The sequence below is a fragment of the Pinus tabuliformis genome, chromosome 1_2 (assembly GCF_031772625.1).
Source record: "Pinus tabuliformis cultivar Carrire ecotype Pingquan chromosome 1_2, CPIR1, whole genome shotgun sequence".
Taxonomy (NCBI): Eukaryota; Viridiplantae; Streptophyta; class Pinopsida; order Pinales; family Pinaceae; genus Pinus; species Pinus tabuliformis.
This window is the reverse complement of record NC_142298.1, coordinates 1329371303-1329390057: the sequence shown is the minus strand read 5'-3', so window position 1 is coordinate 1329390057 and position 18755 is coordinate 1329371303.

The window sequence follows — 18755 nt, the reverse complement described above, 5'->3', positions numbered from 1 at the left end:
CACTAACTGGTAACGTTGATTTTCTTTGGACAGAAAAATGTGAACGTGCTTTCAAGGATTTAAAGAAGCTCGTATCCACAGCCCCAGTCCTTCGAGGACCAAACTGGGATTTGCCATTTCAGATATCAGCTGATGCCTCAGATACAGCCATTGGCGCAGTCCTTGGGCAGGAAGAGGATAAAAAACCATACGCTATCTATTACATCAGCAAAAATTTATCCCCTGTTGAATTAAATTACACTATTACTGAAAAAGAATTCCTAGCTGTAATACATGATGTCAATAAATTTAGACATTATATCACAGGCTATCCTGTTATCTTGTATACGGATCATTCTGCCATAAAATATTTAGCAAATAAGCCTATCACAAATGCCAGAATAACTAGATGGTTGATCTTATTGCAGGAATTCGATATCACAATCAAGGATCGGCCTGGCAAAGAGAATCCTGTAGCTGATTTCTTTTCAAGAATGCCAAAGCCAATTGATGCAGCAGCAGTTGAAGATCAATTTCCGGATGAACATCTATTTGATGTTGTCGTTCGAACACCCTAGTATGCTGATGTTGCCAATTACCTTGCAATAGGTAAACTACCAAAACACTTAACCCCTAATGAACGAAAACATATTGTTCAGAAGAGTACTCGATTCTCCTGGATTGGGGGCTATTTGTTTCACATAGGGGCAGACATGCATATCAAGAGATGTGTTCGAGAAGATGAAATCTTTGACATCCTAAAAGCCTGTCATGATGGACCATGTGGGGGACACTTCGCTGAGCATATAACTGGACACAAAGTATTACAGATAGGATATTATTGGCCCATGATTTTCAGAGATGCAAAGAAATTTGTCCAAGCCTGTGACAGCTACCAGCGAGTAGGATGTCATGGTCAAGCTGACGAGATGCCTCTCAAACCACAATTAGTCATCGAACCATTCGAGCGATGGGCTCTTGATTTCGTTGGACCCATCAACCCCTCATCAAATCAGAGAACATATATCTTGGTGGCAACAGAATATGTCACCAAATGGGTTGAAGCAGAAGCATTGCCAAGAGCCACAGAGGACTCTGTCATACAGTTCATGTTCCATCTATTTGTACATTATGGCCTTCCAAGGGAAATAATTACAGACGGAGGACCACAATTTGCTGGCAATAGGTTAGCTGCAACACTTAATAATTATCATGTCCAGCACAAAATCGCTACTCCATATCACCCACAGGCGAATGGACAAGTAGAAAGCAGCAATAAGGCAATAGAATCAATCCTAACGAAAACCATTGCGTCACATAGGCGTGATTGGGCTGCCTGACTACTTGAAGCACTCTGGGCCTATAGAACAACATGGAGAAGCACCACCGGTTACTCACCTTATCAATTAGTGTTTGGAAAACAACCCATTTTTCCTATAGAATTTGAAATCCAAACATTACGAACATCACAGGAAGTTGGCTTAGATCTAACCGAGGCACAGATTAATTGATTACAACAGATCAATGAATTGGACGAAATTAGGCTCTCTACACTACAAAATACAGCATTGATTCAACAGCAGCGAGCTAAATGGCATGACACCCTCATCAAAAACAAAGTCTTCCACGAGGGAGACTGGGCTCTGTTATATGACTCTTGGTTTCAGGACTTCCCTGGGAAACTCCAGACTCGTTGGTTGGGACCATACAAAATCCAGAAGGTACATGACAATGGGACCATCACTTTAATCACCATTGACGGTTCTAGATATGCCTTCAAAGTGAATGGCCACCGAGTTTGTCTCTATCGTAAACCACTCACTCGGGAATCCTTCTGCCAACAACTACGCAGAGACACTGATATGGAGATTTTAGGAGAGGAAGAGAAGTCTTCCTCACCTGTAATTCATTAAGGAATTCATTTCTTTTCACAATTTGTACATAATTTCTTTTCTTCAAATGTGTTCTCTTGCTCAAAGATTTCGATTTTTGTCGTTCCTGAAACGAATGGCATTTGCGTGTTTCTGCTGTTCCTTTTCAAAAGGAACAACATTTTTTATTTCTCGATTTTTCTGTCGTTCCTTTTCCAAAGGAACAACACTCTTGATTTTTCTGTTGTTCCTTTTCAAAAGGAACAACACTTTTGGTTTTTCTGCTGTTCCTTTTCAAAAGGAACAACATTTTTGGTTTTTCTGCTGTTCCTTTTCAAAAGGAACAACACTTTTGGTTTTTCTGTTGTTCCTTTTCAAAAGGAACAACACTTTTGGTTTTTCTGCTGTTCCTTTTCAAAAGGAACAGCACTTTTGATTTTTCTGTTGTTCCTTTTCAAAAGGAACAGCACTTTTGATTTTTCTGTTGTTCCTTTTCAAAAGGAACAACACTCTTGATTTTTGTTGTTCCTTTTTCAAAGGAACGGCGTTTGCTTGTTTTGCTGTTCCTTTTTCAAAGGAATAGCATTTGCTTGTTTTGTTGTTCCTTTTTCAAAAGGAACGTCATTTTGAGTGTGTTGTTGTACTGTTTTTCAAGAGAGATAGAATTTTTTTTATTTTCTGCTGTTCCTTTTTCAAAAGGAACGGCATTGGTGTGTTCTGTTGTTCCTTTTTCAAAAGGAACGGCATTGGTGTGTTTTGCTATTCCTTTTTCAAAAGGAACGGCATTTGCACTTTTGAGACCTATGCTCCTTTATTGTTCTTCTCTCAAAAAGGAACACTTCTAGCATACTTTTTCTCTCCTTGTGAAACAGCTTATCACTTTTGCTCATCCAAATTTGAGGATGCTTCTTGCCACTGTTCTTTCAAAGTCTTTTAGAGACAGCTATGCACTTACGCAATGAATACAAAATCACAACATACTGAAATCAGGAAATTATAAATCGCTATCTTTATAAGGCTCTGTATTGGTAAGAGGACAGAAGGAAGGACATACTGTTGGCATTTTTGGCTCAGGAATGGCGCTATGATACAGGTGTTGTCCTTGATGGCAACTCTCTTTGATGACAGATCTCAGTTCAGTCTACAGAATGAAGCGAAATCTCATATACGCAGGTTAATTAAGTGCAAGTTGCGTATACACGCTGGTGATATGCATACTAAGTCGCGTATACGCAGGAGAGCTACATAATAAGGCGCGTATACACGCAGATGCATGAACAGAAAAGTGCGTATATGTCGGGAAGTTTCCTTTTGGTCCATGGTAGTTAGTCCTCGGTACTTGTGCCCATGTCTTTGGACCAGAGTACCTCGACAGTCGTGTAGATCTCTAGTTTTGAAGTTGATGGTTTTGGATTTCTATGGTTTTGGCTCTTGGTATTGAGCAAGGCCTAAGGCTATATAAGGAGAAGAAGATCATTAGGCAAAATCATCTTTCGAAAAGGCTTGAATATCTGAAAAAGAAAAAGATCTGATATGCAGGTTCTGGGTTGCTTGATCTAAGCCAAGGAGAGATCACATCGGTTGATGGAAGACTAGATCTAAGGATAGATCGGGATCTAATGGTTTGAAATGCACTATCATGATATGGTTGATTATGCGTATTTCTAGATCTACATACTGTCGCAATGTTATGTTCTGGGTCTAACTGATGTCTGGTACAGCTGCAAATTGAGAGAGTTTATTTTTAGATCTGTACGCAGGTTGGCTTCGGTAAAAGCGCGTGTATACATGGGTTTTGCTCATTAAAGTAGCGTATATCTTTTGAAGCTTGATTTTGGGTTTACAGTTGGGTCTGACTGTTATTGCAAAGTTTTGTAGTCTGCTCTGTGTTCTGGTAACTGGTGATTGACAGGGTTCAGTGGTTCAGTGATTCAAAGTTTGGTTGTTTTATGCTTCAATGATCTGTTGTGAAAGGTGAATGAATTGTGGCCTTCAGATTGTAATGTTGTGCTTCAGGAATATCCAGTCTGAAAATGTATGAAAGGTGGTACCTGAAGGAAAGAAGATTGTAGGTCAGCACCTACGTACTAGTATCTTGGCTAGTACAAGAGCAAAGGGGGTTGGAGCTCCCTTCCAAGGAAGTTTGGAGAACGAGAGAAGGTTGTAGCCTTCTGCAGGTTGTAGCCTGCGTACTGGTATAAGGCTGCACCAGTACAAAAGATTGTAAATTGAAGTTTCATATTAAAGAAAGATAGAGACAACTTGCAGCAGGTGGTTTTCACCCACATTGGGTTTCCACCTTATATCTTGGTGTTCATGTGTGTGGCTTTTGATCTATTATATTATACTGCACCTGTTTACTGTTAATGTGGTGAATAATGTCCTGATGCACTTAACTGAAGAATAAGCTAACTAAATTATGAGTTTTCTTCTTATACGCTATTTTATTTAGTCACAGTAGCGTGTACACACTGGTTCACTTAACTGAAGTAGCGTATATGTTTCTGAGCATTGAAAAAGTTTGATTGATCTGATAATACTGATTCACCCCCCCCCCCCCCCCTCTCAGTATTATTTCCAACAATTGGTATCAGAGCAGGTCCTTCAGAGAAGCTTGATCGCTTGAAGGTAGATCATTCATCATGAGCAACTACGAGAAAGAAGCATCAATCAGGCCACCGATTTTTGATGGGACAAATTTCAATTATTGGAAGGTAAGAGTTACTGCATATCTTCAATCTCTTGGTACAGAAGTTTGGAACATTGTAGAAACAGGCTATGCTTTTCCTTCAGCTACTCCTACAGATCCAGCTGAGAAAAAGCAGTATGAAACAAATGCAAAAGCAGTCAGTACTCTATTAGGAAGTATATCCCATACAGAATTCATGAAGGTCATGCAGTTCAAATCAGCAAAAGAGATATGGAACAAAATGATCACTAGCTATGAAGGAGATGAACAGGTAAAACAAGCTAAACTTCAAACTCTCAGGATTCAATATGAGACTCTCAAGATGTATAATGATGAAAGTGTGGCTAATTATTTTCTTCGGGTAGATGAGATTGTTAATTGTATGAAAAATTTGGGTGAAGAAATAAAAGAGACTATAGTAGTTCAAAAGATTCTAAGATCATTATCCCCCAAGTTTGAATCTAAAGTATCTGCAATAGAAGAAAAAGAAAATCTCCGTGTTCTCACTATGTCTCAGCTACATGGAATTCTAACTGCTTATGAAATGAGAAAGGGAGGTCCATCAGACAGAAGGGAAGCTGCTTTTAAGGCATCAGGAAAAGAAGATTACTATGAAGCAAGCCATGTTCCAGAAGAAGAGGAAGAAGAATCAAATTTTGTCAGAAATCTTCAAAGGGGTTCTGGAAGGTTCAGAGGTAAGCTACCTTTCAAATGCTTTGCTTGTGGAAGAGTAGGTCATTATGCTGCAAAATGTCCTTATAAGGATAAAGGAAAAGAACCTGCTAGATGGAACAAGAAACAAAGTGCAAATAAGAAAAGCTACTACACCCATGAAGATAGTGATGGCTTATCAAACAGTGATGAAGATGAACAAGGTAATAAATATAAGCTGTTAATGGCATTTGAAGATGATGATTATGAGGATGCTGTAGATGTGGATAATCTCTATAATGAAATTACTAGACTCAAGAGATGCATAGAAGAAAAGAATGTGATCATTGATACTTTGCAATTTCAAATTGATGAAAAGGAAAAACATCTTGAAAAACTAGAAGGTGAAATTGTTGGTCTCAGAAAAGAAATTGAGAAAACAAAAGCTATTAATCTTAAGTTTGTCAAAGGATCTGAAACTTTGGATGAGATTATCAATGTGCAGCGGTCTCCTCTAAACAAGACAGGTTTGGGCTATAATGGAGAAACCTCTCAAGCATCCACCTCAAAAAGTTATCTTGATGCAGCAAGAAGAAATGAGCAGAAGAACAATGAAGATAATCAGGTAAAGCAGGGACGAATTACAAACAGAAACTATCAGGGACAATCCTTCTTAAGGGTGAACAAAAGCTACAACCAACCACAGGTAAAATCTTCTCAGTTTGGCTCAAGAATAGATGAAAATAGAAATTACAATCAGTTGGCTGGTAGATTCAATAACCGCAGAAGCTTCTTCAATGGACAATGCTTTTCTTGCCATAACTTTGGTCACAAAGCAGCTCAATGTGTTGCATATAAAACAATCATGACTAGGGAAGCTCAAAAACAAAGAAGTATGACAGGGATTACAAAAAGGACCTATAACAACTTTTCGGTTCTTGAAAATGAAGTTGAATGTTCTATTTGCAATAATTTTGGTCATAAAGACTCTGAATGCAGGAGCAGGTTTCAGGAGAAAAAGGAACAAGCCACAAGCACCAAAACATGGAGAATAAAGGAACCTCAAACAGAAAGATGTGGGATAGCATTTTATGCAGAAGGACAGGAAAATCTATGGTACATTGACAGTGGATGTTCGAAACATATGACAGGTGATAAAGAAAAACTTGAATCTTATTCTACTTTAGAAAAGGGAAAGAAAGTTTCTTTTGGAAATGATACTCCTGCAACTATAAAAGGAAAAGGTATTGCTCCTTTGAAAGAAAAGGTCAAGGCTGGAAATGTTTTATATGTTGATGGATTGAAGCATAATCTACTAAGTGTCAGCCAGATGTGTGATCAAAAAACCGAGGTTATTTTTAGATCGAATGGATGTCTTGTTCGTGATCTTGATACAGGTAAAACAGTTCTCAAAGGCAAAAGAACTCCAAATAATCTGTACATATTTGAAGAAGGACAACAACAATGCTATCTTAGCAAGGATGAAGAGCACTGGTTATGGCATCGAAGGTTGGGACATCTAAGCTTCTCACAAATAAGGAAAGCATGCAAATATCAGGCAGTTCGCGATCTTCCAGATATCAAAATTCCAGACAACACCATATGCAAATCTTGTCAGTTTGGAAAGCAAACCAGAACTAACTTTCCAGAGAAGGAAGGATCAGCTAGCTTGCCTCTTGAGCTAGTCCATACAGATGTATGTGGTCCATTTAGGAAAAGGACACCTCGAGGAGAAGAATATCTGATATTATTCATTGATGATTTCTCAAGGTTTGTTTGGTTAGGGCTTATGAAGCACAAAGATGAAGCATTCGAAAAATTCAAATCCTTCAAAGCATTGGTTGAAAATGAATCAGGACACAAAATTAAGTGCCTCAGATCTGACAGAGGTGGGGAGTTCACCTCAAATGAATTTTTCGATTTCTGTGACGAACATGGGATAAGAAGAGAATTCTCTACAGCTAGAACTCCTCAGCAAAATGGGGTTGTGGAAAGAATGAACAGAACTATCCAACAAATGGCTCGTGCTATGCTCGATGAATCAGGTACTCCTGCAACCTTCTGGGGTGAAGTTGCACATGCTGCTGTTATTATTCTTAACAAAACAAATGTCCGAGTAAACAACACTCAAACACCTCATGAGCTTTGGAGTGGTAAAACTCCTTCCGTGAAGCACTTCAAAATCTTTGGGAGCAAATGTTATATTAAGAATACTGATGAGCAACTTGGCAAACTTGAACCAAGAGCAGATGAGGGCATTCTTCTTGGTTATTCTCCACATAGCAAAGCATACAAGTGCTACAATAAAAGACTTGGCAGAATTGTTGACAGTATTGATATAGTGGTTGATGAGAAGGGATATATTCCTAGGCAAGTTCATCATGAAGACATTGAAGAAGATGAAGGTTACTCTCAAAGGCGAAATGATGAAGAAGAAGAACCTCAAGAAGAAGAAGAATCTCAAGAAGAACCAGAGGAGCAGACAAGAATAGAAGAGAAGACTCCATCCAGATATGTTCAAAAGAATCATCCAGAAACTCAGATTGTGGGGCAGAAAGAAGCAGGAGTACAAACAAGAAGGACACTTGCAGAAGCTTCAAGCTACTTGGCATTACTCTCCTCCACTGAACCACAAAATGTGAAAGAGGCATGCAAAGATGAATGTTGGGTCAAAGCAATGGATGAAGAACTTGAGCAAATCGAAAAGAACAACACTTGGGAATTAGTTCCTAGACCAAAAGATAAGAATGTAATAGGAACAAAATGGGTCTTCAAGAATAAATTAAATGAAAATGGAGAAGTAATTAGAAACAAGGCCAGACTTGTTTGTAAAGGGTATGCACAGCAAGAAGGAATAGATTTTGAAGAGACCTTTGCTCCTGTGGCAAGACTTGAGGCCATCCGAATGTTCCTTGCTCTCTCAAGCTTTCAAAACTTCAAGGTATTTCAAATGGACGTGAAATCAGCCTTCCTGAATGGAGACTTAGAAGAAGAAGTATATATTGAGCAGCCAGATGGCTTCATTCTTGGGAATGATCCAAACCTTGTATGCAGATTGAAAAAGGCACTCTATGGACTCAAACAAGCTCCAAGGGCTTGGTACTATCGGTTGGACAAATATCTTCACCAACAAGGCTTTTCAAAAGGATCAGCAGATAGCAATCTCTATATAAAAGTTGAAAATAACAAATTGCTAATTCTTGTTGTTTATGTAGATGATATTATTTTTGGCAGCAATGAAGAGACTATGAGTCAAAACTTTGCCTTGGTTATGCAGAAAGAATTCGAAATGTCACTTCTTGGAGAATTGACATATTTTCTTGGATTGCAAATCCAACAAAATGAAGGAGGTATCTTCTTGTCTCAAACCAAATACCTCAAGCAGATCTTGAAGAAGTATGGCATGGAAGAGTCAAAGCCAGTATGTACACCCATGGTTACAGGATGCAGCCTCAGTGCAAATGATGAATCAGCAGCAGTTCACCAACCCACTTATAGATCCATGATTGGGAGTTTGCTTTATTTGACAGGTACTCGACCAGATATTACACATGCAGTAGGAATGGTTGGAAGATTTCAAGCCAACCCAAAGGAAACTCATCTTCAGGCAGTCAAAAGAATCTTCAAATATCTTCAAGGGACCCAAAACTATGGCTTATGGTATCCTAGAAATACAGATCTCACTCTTCATGCTTACACAGATGCAGATTGGGCTGGAAGTGTGGATGATAGGAAAAGCACAAGTGGTGGTGCTTTCTTCATGGGTTCCAGACTAGTATCTTGGTTAAGCAAGAAACAGAGTTCGATTGCCTTATCTACAGCTGAAGCAGAATATGTGGCTGCAGCATCTTGTTGCACACAACTTCTTTGGATGATGCAGACCTTGCAGGACTTTCAAATCACTTGCACTCCACCCGTCTCTATCTTATGTGATAATACAAGTGCAATCAACATTTCAAAGAATCCAGTCATGCACTCAAAGACCAAGCACATACCAATCAAGTACCATTTTCTTCGGGAACAAGTGCTTGAGCAGAAGGTTAAGTTGGAGTATGTTCCTTCTAAGGAACAAGTTGCTGATATTCTCACAAAACCACTGCCCAGGGAAACTTTTGAATATCTCAGACAAAAGCTGGGAGTAGTTGATGCTTCATCCTGCTATTGAAGTTTGTTTATTCTACAGAAAAGTTGGTATACGCAGGTTACGGAAGGGATATCCGCGTATATACGCCAATTTATGGGGAGTAAGTCGCGTGTATGTTGGACGCTTGTTGCCGAAAGTATATCCACGTACATACGCAGTTTCATACAGAAGAAATCGCGTATATGAAGTTCTGAACAGCAAGGGCAAACTCTGGAGTTCTGAACAGCAATGGGTATGTCAGAATTCTTCAGGCACAGTTTTCAGGGGGTGCAGCAGGCACAGGTTCAGGGGGAGCAGCTTAAAAGTCTCATAAAGCATTGTTGGCATTCAGATGTTTTGGTTGTTGATTTCAGGAGAAGGAGCTCAGAAAGATCTCTTGGTTGCTGATCTAAAAAGATGTTTATCAGATGCTGCTGGTGACTTTCATAAGTCTTGGTCTAGATCTATTGTCTCTATGTCATGTATCTCTCTTGTGATATCTCTTTTATGGTGTCAAGGTCATGTAACGGCCTATGTTGGTTTCCCCACTATGCCTGGGATGAATAATGTAATATAATTGATTGTCTCTGATGTGTCCCCTCTTGGTAGGGAGTATGGATGTATGTATTGAGTCTTTTGGTGGTAGGAAGGTCCCTTATGGTGTATAAGTCTTGGTTCCTGTTGAAGAACATCTTTTGCAGATCTTGCCTACAGTCAGGGAGAGCATGTTTCAGCACAGCCAAGCAGAGGTATCAGCATGATCTCAGGGGGAGCACAGCCCTTTGCCCTTGATGACAAAGGGGGAGAATGATTCTAAGGATCTGAAGGTTGCCATCAAGTCCAAAGGGGGAGATTGTTGGCATTTTTGGCTCAGGAATGGCGCTATGATACAGGTGTTGTCATTAATGGCAACTCTCTTTGATGACAGATCTCCGTTCAGTCTACAGAATGAAGCGAAATCTCATATACGCAGGTTAATTAAGTGCAAGTTGCGTATACACGCTGGTGATATGCATACTAAGTCGCGTATACGCAGGAGAGCTACATAATAAGGCGCGTATACACGCAGATGCATGAACAGAAAAGTGCGTATATGTCGGGAAGTTTCCTTTTGGTCCATGGTAGTTAGTCCTCGGTACTTGTGCCCATGTCTTTGGACCAGAGTACCTCGACAGTCATGTAGATCTCTAGTTTTGAAGTTGATGGTTTTGGATTTCTATGGTTTTGGCTCTTGGTATTGAGCAAGGCCTAAGGCTATATAAGGAGAAGAAGATCATTAGGCAAAATCATCTTTCGAAAAGGCTTGAATATCTGAAAAAGAAAGAGATCTGATATGCAGGTTCTGGGTTGCTTGATCTAAGCCAAGGAGAGATCACATCGGTTGATGGAAGACTAGATCTAAGGATAGATCGGGATCTAATGGTTTGAAATGCACTATCATGATATGGTTGATTATGCGTATTTCTAGATCTGCATACTGTCGCAATGTTATGTTCTGGGTCTAACTGATGTCTGGTACAGCTGCAAATTGAGAGAGTTTATTTTTAGATCTGTACGCAGGTTGGCTTCGGTAAAAGCGCGTGTATACACGGGTTTTGCTCATTAAAGTAGCGTATATCTTTTGAAGCTTGATTTTGGGTTTACAGTTGGGTCTGACTGTTATTGCAAAGTTCTGTAGTCTGCTCTGTGTTCTGGTAACTGGTGATTGACAGGGTTCAGTGGTTCAGTGATTCAAAGTTTGGTTGTTTTATGCTTCAATGATCTGTTGTGAAAGGTGAATGAATTGTGGCCTTCAGATTGTAATGTTGTGCTTCAGGAATATCCAGTCTGAAAATGTATGAAAGGTGGTACCTGAAGGAAAGAAGATTGTAGGTCAGCACCTACGTACTAGTATCTTGGCTAGTACAAGAGCAAAGGGGGTTGGAGCTCCCTTCCAAGGAAGTTTGGAGAACGAGAGAAGGTTGTAGCCTTCTGCAGGTTGTAGCCTGCGTACTGGTATAAGGCTGCACCAGTACAAAAGATTGTAAATTGAAGTTTCATATTAAAGAAAGATAGAGACAACTTGCAGCAGGTGGTTTTCACCCACATTGGGTTTCCACCTTATATCTTGGTGTTCATGTGTGTGGCTTTTGATCTATTCTGTTATACTGCACCTGTTTACTGTTAATGTGGTGAATAATGTCCTGATGCACTTAACTGAAGAATAAGCTAACTAAATTATGAGTTTTCTTCTTATACGCTATTTTATTTAGTCACAGTAGCATGTACACGCTGGTTCACTTAACTGAAGTAGCGTATATGTTTCTGAGCATTGAAAAAGTTTGATTGATCTGATAATACTGATTCACCCCCCCCCCCCTCAGTATTATTTCCAACACATACTTATCTTTTCTTGTTATTGTCTTACTAATTTTGCCCTGATTGGTTATCTTTATCATGCCATTGTTTTTAATCCTCTTTGATTTTTGTTTAGAATAAAAGCAAAGGGTTTATATCTTCCTATTGAGATGATAAGACTTCTTCCACCATTCCTACTCTTAAGGAGTGTTGAACCACCCTTTGTGTATATATAAGGAAAAATTCTTTATGAAAAAAGAAAGTAAAAACAAATGAATTATAAATTGTCAAATGAAGGATAGGGGGTCTCATCAAGAGCCAGCCTAACATGATCATGAGGATGGAAGTGAAGTGGCATTCCCACTATTGCCACCACACCAGGGATATGGTCCAAAAGTTATATCAAATAAACAAACCTTGGAACAGGAGGTCTCATCACGAGCCGGCCTGCCCACTCTTCGCCCCCTCCTCGTGAATGGCATTATGACTAACTGGTTACCAAGCCAGCATAATGGCCTACATTTTGACATTACATTCCTTAATATGCACATAAAGGATCATGATTCTAGGGGTGAAATAAACAACTCTGCCAAGGTTATGGACACCTGTCGGCAGCAGAGCACTGTTAATGGTATCGAAGTCACATTGATTACACCAATAGGTAGGATACTAATACTCTTTTGTTTCTTATATCCTAGGCACTAATCATATATTATTTCCCGACTTATATATCGCATGAACATTTATTACACCAATCATGGCAAAGGAGGTGACAATGACCACTTGAAATTTGGCAAGTACGACAGACGTCCTATCCCCCGGCCTCACATCATATCACAACAGCCTCTTACATAATACGCGATCCAACTTTACGCCTCGATTTCGGTAATCCGTTGTTTTTCTAAACATGGAATATTTTCATACATTGTTCCTTTATGACTTGGTTACAGATCGGGTGTCGCTCCTTTCTTTGACGGCTGGGACAGCCTATCGCATTGTGGGGGGGGGGGAGGTTAACCTCATTATTCCCTAGGTTATGTGTTAGCTCACTATTCGGGAAAAATAGTGTACCAGGAAATGGCACGATTTAACGGCATGATATTTCTATTTTTTTCTACACAAGTTGTTGTTTATAAGTCATTTCTATTGCATACTCTATGTTTTTTTCTAAATCCTACGATTATTACCCTCTCTGTGTTTCAAACAGCACAAGCAGTTGCTGTTCCATTGAGAATCCACAGTGAAACTATGGGAGGCAGGGCAATTCGAAGCGAACCATGGGAGTTGACAGTCTCCACTGCTGCTTGGGAGATCCTGGAAAGAGCAGGATGGCTGACTTATCTCAGTCGCCTGCAGGATTGCAATGAAACAGTGGCGATGGAGTTTTTGCAGAACCTGCAGGAGGATCACTCCACAGTAAGGGGGAAGCGGATGGTGGTCACTGACGATATAATTGCAGAAGTCTCAGGACTACCAGCCACTGGACCTGTATGGACACTAAAGAAGGAAAGACTACAGAAGATCATGGAAATTTTCTAGGAAGAAGGCTAGAGCTTAACGATTAAGGGGAAGGGAGTTCTGCCAGCAACGCTAGGAGAACCCTGGGCAGAATTATCAAGAACAGTGCAAAGCTACATCACCTACGAGGGGAGAAAAGACGTGGTAAGGCCACAACATCTTAAACTCTTAGCTGTTCTAAAGAAGAAATGCTCTGTAAATCTTCCTGCACTTTTAAATTCATTACTTCATGACGTCGCACAAAGCCTAAAAAAGGCACAGCATGTAGAGTCAGTTGTCAGCCACCATGGATTAATTCGATTAATAGTTAGTCATAGCCTCACCCAGTAGCAAAGCAGCTGGGAAGAGCTAATTGCAATAATTGAGGGGAGGACGACAGCACCATCCCCAAAATGTAAACATACTACAACCACACCAGAACGTCCGGAAAAATGCAGAGAATTAGGAAAACAAAAACATGCTGCGAGCACATCTGAACGACCAGAAACACGCCAGGAATCAGCAAAGAGTAAGCATGACATTGATACACCAAAACAGCCAGAGAAATGCAGAAAATTAGTCTGGTTCGCCCGGATAAGAGGAAGGCTGGAAAAACTCCAGGAAAGCACCAGCCAGCCAATGGTAATTGAGGACGAGCAACCCTCACGGCCAGAAGTAGAAGAAGAACAAGTTGAAGGAGAAAAGGAAGGAGAGGCCGAGGAGGCTGAGCAATACGAAGAGGAAAATGAAGAAGCAGCTGAGCATTCACAAACAGAAGTTGAGCCTCCTGAGACAGAAGTTGAGCCTCCTGAAACAGAAGCTGAGCATCCTGAAATGGAAGCTGAGCATTCTGAGGCAAAAGCTGGACAATCTAGGCAGGAGGAGGAAATGGGACAGCAGGTAGGTAGCCCACCACAGGACCCAGTGGGAGAAGATGAATTGGCCGCAATATTGGCCAATATGGGTGAGTATGGCCAACCTTCCACTCCATCATACCTCCGCGACAAACCCCAGGAAGAAGATACATCTGAAAAACCACATGCAGAAGAGGCAGAAGAAGGAAATCTGCTTGTTCATGATGAAAAGGAGATAGGAGACACTGAAAGGGAACAATCTGTTCCCAAGGCACCAAAGGAAATTTCGGAGGAAGTAGGGATAGAAAAAGAAGTTACGGAACCAGTTAGGGTTCCTACCCCAGAACATCCAGCACAAAACAATGAAGAAGCACCTCAGGAGAAAGATCCAGGGACTAGTCACGGCCCAGAACACAGCAGAAAGCCTGTTGTTCCTTCTAATAAAACATTGGAAATTAGGGAATTACGAAAGGAACAGCGGAGGTTATTGAGCATAATAGCCCAGCTACACCAGTAGATTAGGATCCTGAAAGCAAGGCAGAGGGTAAGGAAGACCGCCGGGAAGAAAAAGATGACCATTGCAGTAAAAATCCGCAGGATAAAAAGGCAGAGGACCAAAAATCGCCCTGTTGATCAAAACCCTGCTGAAGGTCCAGCTGTTGTTCCAAATGAGGTTGAAGGTCCACCTGCTGTTCCAAATGACGCTAAGGGATAGACTGTTGTTCCATTTGAAAAGGAACAGCAACAAGCTGGTATTCGTGTTAAAAAAGAAATGGACAACAAGAAAATTCAAACGGAGGCACCACCCTCAGGGGTGATAAGGGTTCTGAACTCGAAACAACGCAATAAGAAAGTTCAGGTAAAACTCCCGGCCTCCACTGCTACATGGAAAATAGATCCAAAGATGAGGACCTTGTACAAGGGATTGAAATAGGCTCAGCAAGAAATGGAGAGGCTTAGAGAGCAAACAGTCCCTCGCGAGAAGTATGAAGAACTACAACAGCAACTAAGGAACGTCAACCAATCCGAAAGCCAGGCCTTTGAAGGGTGGCGAAAGGAACAAGAGAAAGTTGTAAAGGTAACCCGTAGGCTAGATACTGTTATCAAATAGATGGATACCTTGTGTTCTTTATACAATGACGTTTTAGCATGTAGGGCCCCTGCCAAAAACTATGCTCTGTTTTTATTGGAACGGTACTTACAATTAAAAATAAAAGCTGTTAAAGCAGGCGCCCTGATACAAATTAACACTATCAATGACTTTATAGATTGTTGTAAACATTATGGGGTGAAGGTCTAGAGATTGTTATGTGAATTTTATTTGCATAACCTCGTGCTAGATCAGGAGACTGAGTTGAACCCTGGCCCTTTTGTTGGGGACATTCAATTGCAAGCATTCATCTCATTCGGGGTTAATCAGATCAAATGGCTCAAAGCCTATAACACTTTCAAGAGGTAGGAAAATGGCCTAGACTTGTGGGTAAGGGTTGAGCCTAGGGACCCAGTACGGTTGTGGAAAGCACATAGAAACCTCATGAGAACTCCAGGTGTCATCGAAACGTTAGGACCCATGCACGAGGCACTCATTCGACAAATTTTAGAATATTTTCTTTCTATCAAAGACCTCGCCATTGATGCAGCCAAATTCCGGTACCGAATCTCTAATCCAAACATCCAGCTCAGGGAGCCATTTAAGTATGAGAATTTTCAATTAGCTGCCAACCGTTTGAACCTCTATGGCGAAAGCATTTTGAGGGCAGGGCCATCCTGGTTAGGATATAGATTCCGCAGTCCAATTATCTGGCACCCTGCACCCAGATATCAAGCCCTATATGAGATGCCTGAGGGTGAAATAGGCTAGTTCTTTGACTACCTAGTCACTCACCATGGTTGTAGGCCTCCGCATGAGATTCCTTCTCCAGCCTATTCTCTCACTGCTTTGCATGTCAACTACAACGTTTTCATGAGGGCATGAAACAGGGTAAGCAGGGGGGTGTGTGGAGTACTAAAAAGGTATGTTTTTAATGATCATTTCAATGGCTTTTCAGTGGGACTTGTGAATCTTTTACGTCATGAATGTGGAAAACAATAAAGAATTATGACAAAATATGTGGAATTAGTATGCAAGACTTAACCGCTGATAGTTGTCATTCTCCTGTGCAGGAAAAGGTAAAGACGAGGAGCTGCTGTTCCAAAGAAAAAGACAAGAACAGGGTAACTGTTGTCCCTTTCACGAAGGACTGAGTGCAAACGAGGCTAAGCAGGTTGAAGCAAACCGATGCGGAAAAGGAGGAGAAGGCACCAGCTCGGCGGAGGAGAAAAGAAGTGATTAAGGATTAACAGTTTGGCGAATCCCTCAGGATCTTTGATCCTGAGGGATCGTTGCTTTATTTATCTTATTGTTTAGACATCTCCGTCGTCACCCTTATATAAAGGGACAGCACTGTTAGCTTTGGGGGATTATGCTTTTATGTAACTTTCTGTTAAAGATTGAACTTTGATCATCGAGTCTCGTTGAACTTGGCTCATTGTACTTTCTGTTTCATGCATTAATATAAACTTGGTGATTATCTTATCTCTGCGTCTGGATTAACTTAAAGCGGTGTACCCTTGAGGCTAAGGGCCCGGCCCCGGAGGACACTTGCTTCTGTATCACTACGATTTGATTTCTGCGTGGTTTGCTTATCGTCACTAGTTGGTAATCTGATATGCTTTATAAGTTACATCATCTTCTCTGTTAAGATTCGTTCATTAAGGTTCTTTATATTGACTCTGCATTATATCACCAATACCTTCAAAGTTGATTGAATATTATTAGACTTAATTGAACATTGTTATTATTTTGTTACGGAGCTCTTATGCTGTGTATTTGTGTTGAGGAAATTATCTGAAAGATGTGTTCTTTATGATTCAGGATTAATGTTGTTCCATTTTGAAACACAGTTGTAATTCTTGCTGATGATTGGTGTTAAATCAGATTAATTTTCAAGGGTGTTGTGTGTGTATGATTTCCAAATGTTGTTCCATAATTAGTAATTAGTACTGTTCCATTAGCGCGTGTTGCGTGATTTGCTTGGAGAATGAAATATTGGAGTTTTGATTACAATGAGTGCATTTGAGTTGATAGGATAAATCTTGATTACTGCTCGCGAGGTTTAGTTATTCGATTGCTGTTCCATTTCAGAATTGCTGCTCCATTTTAAGCATTGTTGTTCCATTCTAGATTTGTTGTTCAATTTCTTATTTGTCGTTCCATTTTTTTACCTGCCGTTTCATTTACTCGCATTTGGTGTGAGAGACGATCTGTGGCTGTAGTGAGCCTCAACATTTATTGCCTCGCTCCCAGACCCGTGGTCCATGCTCTAATTTCCTTTTCATCAGTTTCCAAAGGGATGGGCTATTGCTGTCGAACCCTTGACTGATAAAGTTGCCTAGCTTTAATAGTGTGTGATTTAGTCATTTGAAGTAACTTAGTCATAGACAAGCATCCGTTTACTCTTGTATTTTTGCAGAACGCTGTACTACTAGCATTACTCTGACAAATAGCCTCAGATTGAGTCACTCTTTGAAATAACCAAACGCTCCCGGATTGACATATTAATGTGAGGTAATTAGAGGTGAAAGAGACCCTTTTTATAGCTCTACAATCATGCCCTCCATTGTTTAGACCCAAATTCTCAAAATATTCCTCAAAAAACAAAAATCATTCTTGTCCCGTTTCGTGTCGATTGATGTAGGACACATCATTGCCTACCTTTCGATAGGTTTCTTCCTATCGACTTCAACACTCTATCTAGGAAGATAACCCAGAAACACATTCAGTGCCTTGGTACTTGCAGACATTAGTGGCAGGTTACCTTGTGTTTGATCAGGGGTTCTCATTATTGGCTCCTGGTTAAGCGATTCTACAAGTGTTCAACGACAAAGAAATCTTTCACACTCGCTAGTTTGTACTGTGCATCTTGGAGACCATCACCATTATCGGTGGCCTTCCTCACATCTGTTAATGGTCTCCATTATTGACTGGTAATCAGATGATTTCGTGCATGTTCGACATCAACACATATTTTTCACATGTATCGATCTATGTTGTTCGGTGAAGCGGAAATCAAGACCTTGGGTAGAGGCTTGCATCATTTAGCCTTGTTTCCTCTCCCAAGTTGCGGATATTGTTTTTTGGAGACATCTGTTTCAGGATGATTCTATTATGACACTGGATCCGCATTGCGCTTATCGGTAGCCAACCTTGTTATATCTCTTTGGAGAAAATTACTCTAACATAGCTACTGAGCATGGGAATACCTGACTTAGGGCATGATTTTAGTAGTTATATATATATGTGTTGTATCAAGTTTTCATTGCCACCCGAAGCTTCTCTCTCTCTACAAATTTTGATAGGAAAAATTATAGTTTCAGTAAAGTATTTCGGCCATCATCTCTACCTCTAATCTCATACTTTAGGGGGCATCTGTTATACAACAAAATGACCTCCTCATCAACTCAGAGGTGAAAGACAGGATGACTGAAGCAAAGACCACAATTGCAGGCCTTGATTCCACACTAACGCTAGTTGCACACTGAAAACCTGCTTTATAAAGCTTGTTACCAAGCCTAAGGGAGCGTTAGTGACCCCACTAACTCATGTTACTAGTGAAGGGGCAGCGTTAGTGAAACTAAGGGAACTTCAATGGGTCAAGCCAACAAATTGACTCACAAATATCTAGATATTAATCCCTAAATTTGCTCAAGAAAAG